Source organism: Mixophyes fleayi, chromosome 7 (genome assembly GCF_038048845.1).
Source record: "Mixophyes fleayi isolate aMixFle1 chromosome 7, aMixFle1.hap1, whole genome shotgun sequence".
Taxonomy (NCBI): Eukaryota; Metazoa; Chordata; class Amphibia; order Anura; family Limnodynastidae; genus Mixophyes; species Mixophyes fleayi.
In genome coordinates this window covers 109,529,187-109,540,371 of record NC_134408.1, presented here as the reverse complement: position 1 = coordinate 109,540,371, position 11,185 = coordinate 109,529,187, and the positions used below count along the sequence as shown (strand labels likewise).

At 38.5% G+C, this 11,185-nt stretch overlaps 1 long non-coding RNA gene across 1 annotated transcript; it reads right to left on the bottom strand.

Annotated features, from left to right (window-relative positions):
* Positions 1-469: 469 nt before the first annotated feature.
* On the bottom strand, positions 470-9,124 carry LOC142097032 (uncharacterized). Its single transcript, XR_012678093.1, has 3 exons — positions 9,060-9,124; positions 4,986-5,064; positions 470-486 (listed from the first exon to the last, which is right to left on the bottom strand). It is a non-coding gene; the product is annotated as an uncharacterized LOC142097032 (long non-coding RNA).
* Positions 9,125-11,185: the final 2,061 nt, after the last annotated feature.

The window sequence follows — 11,185 nt, the reverse complement described above, 5'->3', positions numbered from 1 at the left end:
TAGAGTTATATGCTGACATTATTCAAAAATTCAAATTTGCACTAAAACAATAACAAGCAATAAGACATTTGTCGCCATCATCTAACATGCATTAGACATTTTAAAACAAATTGCTGATTATGTTGCTGTGGTTTTTATTTAGATTGGCAGTTTTGAGCGTTGTTAGTAAATAACCCTCACTCGACTGTAGAACTGATACCATATGCATGAATGAATGTTTTTATGTAACATTTTAATGTTATTTTGTGATCATGGTTAGATCCAATTTTAATTAACATGAATTCTTTAGAGAACATAAAAAAAAAAACTTTGGTGTTTAAAATCAACAGCTTAGCCCTTGGAATTCCCTTTACAGTATAAGTACCTTTGCACCCTTGCCTGCTGGACACTCCCTATCCCTTCAGGAGTGCTGAAAATCTTGTTTTGGGCGAGTCCTTTTTATTATCAGCATTGCGTAGGTGTTAGGTTTGCTAGACTTGTCTGGCCCTGGGGGCAAAAGGATGTTCCTCTTGTTAAGTTAAAACTCAATAAGGCTGAATTACATGATAACTTTCATTTGAACTCTTTGTGACACCTGCTGTGTGGATTTATTGTTTTGTTTTTATTACAATGGTTATAATGTACATTGCCCATTTTGGGCATAAAAATGTGAATCAAAGTATTTAGAGTCAGAACATTTGGCAAAAGAAGGCACTAAGCAACAGTCGCAGAAACACTAAAAACGAGAAGCACACATGGTTGTTAACTTATACTTCCTAACAACAGCATAAACATAACACAGTCCTGTCCGCGTATTTATATGAACAAGGCTGCACAATTCTTAGAACTACATGGCTGCAGGCATGTCATACAATAGATTCTATGGAAGTTTGGACCACAGAGAGGCCTTAGAGGACTGCACTTAGCTTGGGGACCACCTGTTGCACTTGAATGACAGAAAATATGCAGCAAAACAACATCTTTCTCCTTTACACATGTTGCAGAGAGGCACATAAGAAACATTGTTTTACATAAAATAAACTCTGGAATTTTACATCTGATGAAAATGGCAGTTTAAAAAGGTGATGCAGACGTAAAGGAATTTTATTTGAAGCACAGGCACGTCAGAAGTGACACATTATTGGAAACACCTTCTATTATGTTTATTACGTTAAAAATAATTATTTTTTGTAAGTGTATGTACGTGCTTAAGACTAGAGGGATGAAATGGAATGTTAGACCAAAGGCAGAATATCCATTGCTGTAGGTGCAGCAGGCTGATGAAGACTAATGACACAAAGGTTAGAGTAACACTCCATGAACAACTGTCTTCAGTGGCAACACTACTAAAACTTCTTAGCCTAATGCTACTGTTCCAGTAGAGTTCCTCACACGGTGTAGTGTAGCCTATTAAAGGGATTTTCCTCTTTCCTTGTTTGTTAACACGTCCCATTTCCACACTTATCTTTGGTGAGGCTCTTTCCCTTGGAAATCCCACAGTTTTCTCTATAGAGCCAGGTTCCAGGACTTACAATTAGTGGACTTTTTTTGCTGACCAGGCTCCATAATGATTTATGAGCGATGGGGAATGCAATGCACAGTTAGAAATAGTGACAGAATGGTAGCACAGATCAGGAGCTAGCTGTCATTGCTAGCCATGTATTGGACATCTCCCTCCTCTGGTGCTCAGAGATAATTACGGAAGCCGCAGAGGTCCCTGCAAATTATAAGTACTGTCACCCTGCCCAATTGAGAAAATGGCAGGGTTCCCAGGGAAGTGCCCACTGCATTAGTAATGTGAGGAAAGGGGGTTATAAATCACAGCCAAAACGGGTAAACCACTTTAAATACAGATCAGAATAACATTTTACTGTATTCGTATAGAATCCATTATTAAAAAATATAAGGCTATTTATCAAACATTTACTGACATAAAGGTTTAAATGTACGCATATTAAGGGGTACAAGTGGATTCTTGGTATAAAAAAACATAAGGGGATGCATGAGAACAAAAATACATATTAATCCCTGGTTCAAGCTGATAACACAGTGTGAGATTTTGTTGTACAATATAAACTGTTCAGTGAATAAGTTGGTTGACAATTGTTAGGATTGGAATTTTTTTAAATGGTACATGAATTATTTTATCGGACTGTGTGTTTGCTAATCTGTGTGTTTGATCAAACCAATTGTACTATTACATATGTATCACACTAAAGTGTTTCCACAGAACAAACTAATCTTTAGGAAATCAGGTGTTTCATGATTTAGTTGTTTTTTCAGATCTGACTGTTATAGAAAACATCCTCTGAAAGACTGGAAGTGTGGTGCTGGGCTGTAGCATCATAGCCCAGCGCTATACTCCCAGCCCATTACCAACATGGAGCTGCAGCCGCTAGCTTCACAGGTAAGAGACTGCTGGCTGGTGCTCCTCCATATTAGTGGCTTGTGCTCAGTGCGGGGACATCACCAGGAACACAACACTGAACAAGTGACATTATGTCACTCATTTAGTATATTAGGTGTCCTTGAACTTTGCATTGTATGCAGTCCCCTGGATCGCCTAGTTGTAGTAATAGCCCTGCCTCTGGCAGGTCTATGAAACAATGTTTGTGAACTCTAATATTTGTTATTGTGACATGAGCTGTGATTTACCAATGACCTGGATTCGCCTGCATACTTGGTACTCTTACATCCTACTTAAATAGCCCTATAGTGATTCGCATTTATTGGAGTCCAATAAATGTGTGTATGGCTTTTTCCAATATACAAATTGCCCATATCTTCACATTTTACCCTCTTTATAGCATTCAGTATTTTAATAAATCCAAATACATGTCTATATGCTCAGGCATTCCATTGCTTGCTGTTTGAACTGGTATATCTTTAGAAAGCACTGATTAACACAAAAACACTAATGTTACCTCTACTTGACAATAGTGGCATAAGCTATCTAAAAACACATGTACCCAGGCAATACAGTGTCATCTCAGCTTCTGTATATTGTGTATAATTCACTGAATGGGCAAAAAAAACCTATTTATTCACTGTAACTGTTTAGTCTGTCCATCTCCTCTAATCTATGCCTTTATTGTACTGGGAAGCCCCAATATTACGTTTATAGCATTATCTGTCAGTTACTTTATATATACAAAAGTGGAAGCTGCTCAAATCAATTTATAGGCCATAACAGGTGCTTGAAAGGGTGGGGTTATCCTGCAAGGAACATACACACAACATTTTTTCCCCAGCACACTGCTATAGCCAGCAACAGATCTGCCATTTCTACTGTAGATAAAAATGCAAAAGTCTTTGTTGCACACATTTGCAAATGTATGTTTAAGCCATCCGCCTCGCCAAGGCGCTTTTGTTAATAGGATGGTCCTACTCTAAACAATGAGAGTCCCATATATTTGGGCCATACATATGTGTTTTTAAATTGAGAGCCAACTTACCAAAGAGGTACCCCAGAAGCCTCCAAACAGCAATTCAGTGCCAGTACCCCCTCTCAGCTACTGACACCAACATGCCTCTCAGTTACTTTATATAGAAAGATGACTTTCATAAATAAAAGAAAAGTAACTCACCCACCCAAAAAAATGAGACAAACTTTGCATAACTTGAAGTCATGTTTTTGTAGATATGAGTCAAACACATGAAACAGCGGACTACCTAGCCCATGTTGGTCCTTCAAATAATAATTAGATGTTTTTGTAGATATGAGTCAAACACATGAAACAGTGGACTAGCTAGCCCATGTTGGTCCTTCAAATAATAATTAAACTTGCAAATCTCTATCATACCAATTTTCAGATACCAACAGTTTCTTTATTTAGTCTCATCTTTGCAGACTTTGTGGACTAGCATCCTAGCATCTGTGAAAAGAAACTATATCTGAAATTACAATGACGTGCCAGTGACTTTTCCAGAAATTTGGTGAAGACGATGAGACTGCAGTGTAATTAGTATATTGCAAGACAAAAATAATCTGTTTGGAATTTTGACATGAATAACATGACATTAGTCAAAGGGGGGTATTCAATTGTTGCTTTTAACGCACTAAAACGAAAAAAAAACGAGCGCTCTAAAAATATTAGCGTTAATACGGTAATTACTCGCTAAATTTCATCTCGCAGCTCCCTGAGCTGCGAGATGAAATTCAGCGAGTAAACTACCGTATTAACGGTATTTACGCGCATATTACTGTATTAACGCTAATATTTTTAGAGCGCTCGTTTTTTTTCATTTTAGCGCGTTAAAAGCAACAATTGAATACCCCCCAAAGTGTCTAGAATGGGTCATTGAGATTGCCAGGAAACAGCTTGAAACTTTGGCCCTGATACAATATAGGGAAACGTATCAGAGCTTCCATTGAGAGAAACAAACAAGACCTGCCAAATTATATGACAGATCCAAGAAATGCAAATAAACACTTTAATTGTCCATAAAGTGTTGCTGTTCTTGCTGATAGGGATGATGATGATGTACATGTTGATTGTTCATAGACTGAAGCTGCACCTTATGGCAGAGGGGCTCAAAGTCAAGAGCTACCAACATTTCATGTTTTCAGGATTTCTTTAATCATGTATAGAGGAATTTTATTTTACTAATTTATTTTACTATTTTAATCTATTTTACTGGGTCAGTTATTATCCCACCTGTTTCTACAGAGAGGAAACCTGAAAACATGACCTGTTGGTAGCTGTTAAGGATTGGGTTTGAGCACCTCTGCTTTATGGTATTTGATAAGTGTAAACTGTTAGTTAGTAAGTTAGTCACCTAACGTTTGTAGTAAGTCTACAGTAGAATTCCATACCAGCCATTACTATTGCCGACAACCATCACTGTTAGTAGCATTAGACAGAGGGAAAAAGTACAGCAGGACACATCTTAGAGCACTCTTCTTAAATACGCACTTACCAAACATAGTAGTACCTGCTTTATATACCCTCACTAAATAACCCCTATATTGGATCATTTAATCACCCATTTTAGCTTGCACTCACTGTGTTGTGCTGCATGCTGTTCCCACAGAAATTGTAGGTGGCTGATAGGAAGTGAGCTGGTTGAATCAGAACTGGGTTCCTACAAATCAGAGCGAAACAAGGTGAATCATGATTTAAAAGCCGACTTTTAAAAATATATATTTTTACAGGGATTTTGAGCTGTAGTTTGGCGAAATTGTGGTGGATAGATTTCTGGATCTTTATAAAACTCTACTTATATGCACCCATATCAAAGGAAACATAATCTGAAATAAATAAAAGATAAATAATCCAGGACACAGAGAAGTGGGAGTTAAACTTCACTTATTATGTTGCCATTATACTCTCATTAAAGTTCTGTGTGTACTAGCAGGAAACAGCTGATGGGTGTTATGTGGCATTGCGTGGGCAGCACATCAGAGTTACCTAATCCTAGTCTTGTAGGTGTGTGGGTCTTTATATTTTTGGCAGTGAGGACTTTGCCTGGGGCAAGAGAGGTTAACAGAACCTGTTACAGTACAGGCTTGTTATTCTAATCACCAGCCTAATTACTTGTTTATTGCTAATTGAACTTTGTCTGACTTCTCCTGCCTTTGTTCATGTCTCTGTGTGTACAACTTAATTATGCCATCAACCTATATAGGATAATCCAAGACACTCATTTGTGTTAGTGTATTTATTTACTGCCTGTCAGTGCTCAGCAGCATATAGTTGTTGCTGTTATAGGGAGTATTTATATTTATTTAATATCTTTTGTTTCACAGTGGTTTACATAACTTCCCCCTTTGCCTAATGTAGAAAGGTAAGAAGTTACAAAACTTGAAGACATGCTGATAAGGTAAATGGGTGGACTCTGTGTAACGTTTCTTATAATGTGATCAACAATCTAACACCAGGCAACCACTACATGGACAATAATAACACTGCTTCTGCCGCACTTTCATGTAGCAACATTTCTAATCATATGTATTATTAGGTGTGTACCATAAGTACATTTTATTGTGTAAAGTATATGTTTGTTGAGCTGTTTAAATGGGGTTTTCACCACCAGATGACTTACTATAACTTTTACAAAATGCATTGTTTTTTTATTTCTAGCTTCCAGCAGTGTGTAGTCCCCTGTCTGTGAGACGGTGTAGGTGGTGTATACAGTCAGGCACCTACCACAGGAGACATACCTACTCATCACCCAAGTCAAGCTCCTCTTCTCAGGCTACAGTGGATAATAAGAAAATTGGGTATGAAGTAGACACAGGCATGATAGTGCAGTACAGTTACAGGTGACAAAATGAATGAGTGTCAGACAATTTCTCTGATGAAAAATCACAGTTTGTTCTGACATTCTCACTGATTGGGATTATCCCTTTGAACCTGATTCATGTCCGAAAACAACTTGCACGTAAATTGCATTTTTAAAAAGAGCGTGCAATTTGAGCAACGTTCTAGCCACATTCCAATCCAAGAATATGACTAGATACCTTTTGATTTGAATCTAGGTGTAAGTACACTCTGCTTAAATTGTACTTGCTGGATGTAGACAAGCATAACAGACTGCAGCATATGCACATGCGTATTTACAATAAAAGTGTACCTCATAATGCATAAAAATGTTAGGTTATCAAAAATGTAAATAACCACTAATAATCTATATAATTATTTATTATAAAAAATATTTATGTTTTTTTAAAATATTTGTTTTATATTAATTATGTCAGTAAAGAAAATGTCAATGCGCACTGCACACACAATGCATTTTTTTAGATATCTTGGTTGCATACAGTGGTTATGTGATAGCTACTGACACAGATATATGTAGTTTTTAATACAAAGCCTAAGGCGTGTCAGTGATAACTATCAGTCAGCATTTATACCTCACTGGTAGCAGTTGTATAAGATACATCTGAAAATAAGCGTACTTACAACAAACACTTGGGGGTAAATGTATCAATCTGCGGGTTCTTCAACACCCGCGTGTTCAGCCTCTTCCGCGATTAAATTTCAAGCGGCGCTGCATTGTAAAGGGAAGTTAACCCTTTACAATGCAGCGCCGCTTGAAATTTAATCGCGGAAGAGGCTGAACACGCGGGTGTTGAAGAACCCGCAGATTGATACATTTACCCCTTGGTTTGAATCCACCGCTTCTGCATTGGAATACCTTTACTATACATTGGCTATGTTAGTCCGTCCCTTCCCTCTCCCATTCCACCTCTCAAGTCGTAGACAGTTGTATCGGATCAGACATGAAGTGCCCTGATCTCACCTCACTACAGGATATCTCTTACGCTTTAGCTTCTGTATTACTAATCAAGGATGGACAGTCTCCAAACACACGTTCCTCTCAGGATCCTTTTCAGAGTAGACACCCACAATCCTAACTCTCATCTCACTGACAATTCAGGCACCTGGCTTGGTTCTACCTCCAAACTCTCACTGCCACGCACTGCATTATCACCATATCCTCTGCCTCTCAATGGGTTCTGGAAACGCTCTCTTGGAACTCAGGATGTCTGTCACCGACACTTGGGCATTGGGACACTAAGAACCCTCTCATTGAACAAAGAGTTTAAGGCCAAAGTTAAGGGTTTAGGCTTCAACTAAAGTATGGTCTGACACCAGAATTGGAGTTGAGGATTTACTCAAAGTGTACACTAAAACGATAAGTGGACATTTAAATGCCATGGTCCTGCAACTACTCCACTGTCATGGTGGTGGTTCCATTCATCCCACATTACTCAAGGGTGTCACTCAAGCACATCCATGCAAAAAGGGATTACACGTGTTTCCAGCTATGTATTTATGTAATTAAGCTGAGTGATTTATATTTCTTTCTCTTGGATATGTTACATATCTATTTTCTGGATACAATAGTTGCTAGTACAGGGAGAACAGCAAAGCTATGTGTAACATATGCCACCAGCTTCCCAGATAAATCGAAAGAACTGTATCCGGTCTTCACCAATAGCAGTCCCTATTTCCAATAGAGAACTATGTGCTCACTGGTACTCAGTTGCCCCCCGGTCTTGTGTTCAATTGTACATGTCTACTGTATATTCAAGGCTGGTGCATACAAACATAATAGTAGAGACTATAAACAATGGAACCAGTGATATAAACAGCAAGAATAGTCAAAAACAAACAAAAACATTGGGCAAGTTGCTAACAGTATTGTTGGGGTCACGAACCAAGGTCAGGGTGAGCAGGAGACAAGGAAAAGTCAGAACAAGCAGGGTCAAACAACGAGTAGAGATACAGAGCACAATGCTTAAGTGAGCAAATGCTATAACAGGCAATGAGTCAGTGGTGCAGGCAGCCAAATAAAGCAACAGAGACCTTACCTAGCAGTGACCAATCGGCTCTCTCAGCAATTATGTAATTCTAAGTACCTGAGAAACACTCTCCTGAAACAGTGTCACAGCCCATATCAACATAAACAAACAACTCTGCCTCAATATATAAAGTCACAACAAGGCAATTAAGGGAGCCAGGAAGTCAAAGTTATATTCACTGGATGGTGAACAACCTGTTTAAGGTGTTGAGCTAGCACATTAAACTATAACGGCAAACACACTGCTCAGTCAATGACTTGCAACTGGGGTACAGAAAAATGGCAGCAGGTGCTCTGGACTCAGAAGGATTTGAGCAATCCTACATCCACAGGAGATCTGTGGTTAGTTCTCCAAGATGGTTGAAACAACCTCCCTTTCAAGTTCCTTCGAAAACTGTGTGCAAGTGTGTCTAGTAGAATTGATGCTGTTTTGAAGGCAAAGGGTGGTCCCACCAAATATTGTTTTGATTTAGATTTCTGTTCTGTTCATTCACTTTGCATTTTGTTAATTGATCAAAATAAACTATTAACATTTCTATTTTTGAAAGCATTTTTACTTTGCAGCAATTTTTACACACCTGTCTAAAACTGTTGCACAGTATTGTACATTACAAGTAGTACATGCATAGTGATTCCAAATCAATAAAAATGAGAGAAAATATTAATGTCGATGGTAGTCATTTTCATGACTGTGAAAACACCAACAACGAGGATACCTACAAAAAAAAGGCAATTACTATCACACTGTCAGGGATATAATAAAAACTTACCTTTAAAGCGACACATGACATTTATGAAGACAGCGCCATGCTGACAGGTACTGGTTCCAAAAACACTGCTTGCCGGCACTTCAGTTACACGTCACTTAACAGAGCAACTTAGAGAAATCTGAATTTAAAGCGACAACTAATTAATGTAGACCAGTTATAGATATACTAAAATGTAATTTGATAAAGAGCAGTCTATAGTTGCCTTATTATTTGATGACTCAGATTGGTATCTACACAAATTTTGCCTTCTCCATACTGCTGATCTCAGACAGTTGTGTGCTGTCCTTCTTCTACAGGCGAAGCAATGTTGCATGTCCCAGAAGGCCATTTCCCAGACACATTTTGTTTGCATACACAATATTTCAGTAGCTGGGTGGGTATCTAGTGTGTACCCAATACTCATTCAGTTATTATGTAGGACATAGTACAGGTGGCATTGCCATCCACTTACCTTGGGTAGACCAAGCAAAGTATGATACAACCCTTGACAGTATGTAACTATGTTTTATTTTGCTGTTTTATTGGTTTAATGTAAAATGGGAAGTAGGGGGCGTGGTAATAAGTATGACAGATTCACTTAGCTAAACATTTTAATTAAGAAGCAAAACATATTTTTTTATGATAGAGTTGTATGTCTCACAAACGAAAATAACAGGCTAGATTTCAATTGTTTTGCATTAGCAGAATTGCCCATTGAGGTGAACTCAATTTGCAGCACATTTGAGTTAAGGTCATAGATATCATTTGTGTGTAAATAATTTGCATAAATGTGTGTATTTTTAGGTTTACCATTTGATATATAGTGTGTGCAACTATAAAGTAGAAATGTAGTTGTTATCAATGTGTTTTTTTTTGCTCCTATTTTAAATGGCAATACTGTGGATAATTGGAAGCTCCATTCTCAATAATTAGGTGGTAATGTTGTCTTTCGCACTGCAGCACACAAGTGTCCTGAAAAATTGCTGTTCACCTAACAGTCACAGAGCACTGGCTGGTCCAAGCATGAACTTTTAGGCAAGTCACTTACCCACAAGATCTTATTATCCAATAGGCTAACTAGGCTGAGTTTAGGAAACACGGGAGCATTAATATTGGTGGGGGGTGAAAGAAGCTGGATTATAAATTAAGGTCAAGTTATTTTTTATCTACAGCATAATAGCCTGCCGTGGTAGGTGAGAGCTCATTACGAGCGTATTAGCCTAAGGTGGCCGAAACCCTTAATCAGGCCCTGCTTAGCCCTACCTCTTTTATGTCATATGTTTATGATTCCATTTGTCATGAAGTGACTGTTGTACCACTGCTGTGATGGGAAGAGATGGCGCCTGGGGATCAATTCATGTGTCATCAGTGTAGGATAAAAGCAGTGATTGCCAAAAGGAATAGATGACTTGTGTAGGAGGGTAGTGTCTTGTGTGGGTGAAGTGGGATAGCACTGTGTGCAGGTCCTTATGAGACAATGGGGTGAAAAAGGCTCATGTCTCCCAAAAAGTATTTCATGGGTCACTTGGACTCCAAGCAAGTGTAAACCCAGGTTTACATATCCTGAATGTAGCTCCATTTTATCAGTGTATTGTACACATAAGTAACACAAAAAAAATTTTTTGTCTCATGGCTGGTAATCAGAGTAAAGAGGACCTATGTAAAAGTACAGACAGGGATCAGATCTGGGCCTTTCGCAGATTTCTGGAAAGTAAAAGACATGTAGTTTGTTCCCCCGTGAAGGAAAATAAAGAGATCTTAGTGAATAGTTGTGTCCTAGCTGAGAATAAAATGTTCCACTGTGGTGTATAACCTCCTTACTAGTACTCAAATCACTTCCTTGCTAATACAACCTGATAATTCCTAGTGTGGTTTTCCATCAGGATTATAATAGGGGTGTCACGGGCACTAGGAGTTCTACCCAGGATTCACCAGATGATAATGCTTACCAGAGGGGCGGGGTTTACACAGCGATCCTCTGAGCAGTAGGGTGAATAGTAGGAACGTTATACAACAGCAGGTGGAGAGAGAATGTCAATGGAGTAAATAGGAGTCAGCGACTCGCAGCTATAATGGTAGGAAAGTCAGCGACTTGCAACTACAGTGCAGAGGCAGGTATCAACCAAGATGAGCCTGGCGGACGTGAA